This window comes from Marmota marmota, unplaced genomic scaffold (genome assembly GCF_001458135.2).
Source record: "Marmota marmota marmota unplaced genomic scaffold, marMar, whole genome shotgun sequence".
Lineage (NCBI taxonomy): Eukaryota > Metazoa > Chordata > Mammalia > Rodentia > Sciuridae > Marmota > Marmota marmota.
In genome coordinates this window covers 6,366,431-6,369,527 of record NW_026000026.1, presented here as the reverse complement: position 1 = coordinate 6,369,527, position 3,097 = coordinate 6,366,431, and the positions used below count along the sequence as shown (strand labels likewise).

At 56.2% G+C, this 3,097-nt stretch overlaps 1 long non-coding RNA gene across 1 annotated transcript in view; it reads right to left on the bottom strand.

The window, feature by feature from the left end:
* Positions 1–540: 540 nt before the first annotated feature.
* Positions 541–3,097, bottom strand: part of LOC125618958 — a 13,030-nt gene continuing 10,473 nt past the window's right edge. The window contains exon 3 of the long non-coding RNA XR_007350353.1: positions 541–2,771. This is a non-coding gene — a long non-coding RNA (uncharacterized LOC125618958). The remainder of the gene's footprint in view (positions 2,772–3,097) is intronic.

Sequence of the window (3,097 nt, the reverse complement as noted above, 5' to 3'; positions counted from 1 at the left end):
ACCCCACACTGCCTGGCGAGGTCTTAGGGTCCTTCCTCTCCTAATGGTCAGAGGCCTGAGGGAACAGGTCTCCTACTTTACAGATGAGAAAACTGGATTCCAAGTGGCGAATGGGCGGCTTTCTGTATTTAATACTTAAAGTTCATACTGAAATCAGTGATTGCTGACTATCAGGCCACATGTCCAATGATGGGGGTTCAACCTAAATGCCAAGGTCCAGCTACTTGAGCAAGAAGGGGACGAGGATATAACAGAGAGCTGGTGTCAGCCAGGCTGCACCCTGTGACACACGAGCTGGTCATGGTGCTAATGTGGTCCACAGGACCAAGGGAAGGTCACGGAGGGGAAGAGGCTGAGAAGGACCTTGGCCCTGGTCTCCTTCACCTGAAGCAGGATCTAGACCAAGGTCAGCAAATGCCTCGTTTTCCAAAGGGCCTGAGAGCTGATATCTCAGGGCTTGCAGGCCCCACTGTCTCGTGGCAACTGCTCCACTGAGCCCCTGGAGCACAAAGCAGCCACCCACAGTGGGCAAACCAAGGGCCGTGTGCCAATAAAACTTTATTTATGGACGCCGAGATCTGAATTTCATATCATGTTCCTGGGACACAAAACAGTCTTCTTTTGAATTTTTCCTCCAGCCACTTAAAAATGTAGAACGGTTCTTAGCTCACAAGCTGCTCAGACACCGGCAGCGGCTGGACTGGGCAGGTGGCTGGAGTTGGCGCAGGGGAGGGGTGAGGCAGGGGAGGAGGGGGCTGGGGCAGGGGGTGGGCAGGTGCAGGGTGGGGTGAGCCCCAGCTCCGCCCGCGGGCCCTGCAGACACGACCTTGACACCAGCACCCCGGCGTACCCCAAACCCACGCAGCAGAGCTCTGGGTCCTTAAAGTGAGCCGTTTTTTCAGATAGGCCCCGTCTGGCAGAGTTCTCAGAAGAGCAGTCGACAGCTCACTGGAAACCCCCAGCCCAGCCAGCCCGGGCCCTTGTCCTTCTGACTTCTGCCCCAAAGGTCACTGGTGACTTCCTCGCTGCCAAATTGTAACGGCTCCTCTGGGCCCTGTCAGGGGCGGCCGGGGGCTTTTGGAGCTGCTCACCAGCTCGGCTTCTGGGAACTCCATCTTGTCAGGGCTCCTGGGAAGCCACTCCTCAGGCGTCCCCCGCCCACTGGCCTGCTGGGCAGCTCCTCCTGGGCCTGGCCCCCCTCCAGCAGGGGACAGAAAGCTACCTAGGGCCAGGGAGGCGTGGCCAGCAGGACCGTGGTGCAGTGTGTTCTTGAGACCCAGCGCACTTTGGTGGCTAGAGTTTTGACAACAGATTTGACATTTCAGGACTTAACACTGGACATAGATGTGGGTCCTCACTCCCCTGGTAGTGGCTACTCTTATTATTTTTTTCAGGTGAGGAACAGAGGCACAGAGAAGTGGAGTGACTTGTGTGAGGTCACGCAGCTGGACAGTGGCAGTCGTCAGGTGAGCCCGGGGCATGTGGCTCCGGGAGTGTGTCCAGGACCTCCCCACACAGCCCTGATGCCGCTCTCCCCCCTCCAGTCCCATTGGCCATCACATAGCCTTCTCCCTGCTTACCCAGGTCACTCCTCTCCCATTTCTCACGTGGACGATGTGTTCCCGTCCTCGCGGGATCCAGTGACAGAAATCCTGACTCTTGGGGCTGATTTTACCAACATTTAGAATGTGTAGACCCTGAACCCAGCCATTTCTTTGTGGGTTACTGTCCCAGAGAAACACGGTGCCCGAGGAGAGGAGCATAAATACAGGACACTGCCCAGGATGAGAACTGGGGAGCAACCTGAGTGTCCACCCGCGGGGGACACATGACAGAGTGTCCTGGGGGCCAGGTTCCAGGAGGAACAAGGGCTGCACCTGCCGACATAGAAAGAGCTGAGCTCTATTTGTGGACATGAAAGAAGCAAATTGCAGAAAAATGTGCTTTGGGCCCAGATTTATTTTTTAGGGGAGACGAATCCCAAACTTGCGCATGTTGGAAACACACTCTGTCACTGAGCCGCGTCTCATCCCCACCCCCTCCATGTATCTGAGGTGTGAAGGAGACAATAACAGCAAGACCCTGGTTCAGCTACGTGGAGACAAAACAGCCCGACTCTTTGGTTGGTTGGTGATCGCTTACAAAAGCTAATCCCGGGACCCAGGTATCCCACTCTTAAGAATTTGCTCAAGAAAAAATGAAGACTTGTCCACTGATGTTCGCAAGTAGCTTCACTCATGACAGCCTCCAGGAGGAGACACCTACCCGATCCTCCCAAGTTCGGGGAGGCCCCGGGGTTCAGCGCACTGTGGAGCACTACTCAGCAATAAAAAGGGACAGGCGGAGGGAGCCTGGATGACTCTGAGCGCATTATTAATGCCGAGTGAAAGAAACCAGACTCCGAGGAGTACACATGGGCCATGTGACTCCAATTAGGGCGCAGGCAAAACTAATTCATGGCGACGGACATCAGAGGGGGGGTCGCCGTGGGTGGGGGCTGGGCATCACTGGGAGGGGACCCAAGGGGAATTTCTGAGGCGATGGAAATGTTCTCGGTCTCCATTGGAGGGCGGCACACACGGGCGTGACCTTTTGTCAAATCCATCAACCCCCTGCTTCAGGTCTCTGCGCGTCGCTGTGAGTAAAAGTCCCCTAATCATAAAACCCGGCATGTTCCGTGAGAGTCTGTGGAGGCTGGGAACGCAGGTGATTTTCATTTTCTCCTTGGGCTCCTCTGGGGTTTCCGGGACTGGCCATGCGCACACACACGGCTTTGGAGAGAGCAGGACAGAAGTTTTAAGAGTCACATGGCCTGCACACTTACAGACCAGAACTCGCACCTCCTGTCGATCTTGATTTGTCTTTTGAGGAGGTTTTTCTTTCTTTCTTTTTCTTTTTTTAAGAAGGAGAGGAAGGGGGAGGCCACGAGTGGAGGCTACCGGTGCTCCCCCGCAGGCCGGCTCCTCCGCGAAGTCCCCCTGGGTTTTCCTCCCACCCGGGCCCTGCGCGCTCTGCGGGGCTCCTGGCCGCGGGCTGGGCAGGTCCCTCTCCGTCACTGTCACCGACTAAACCTTCCCCGGCTTTGATGGGGGCTCAA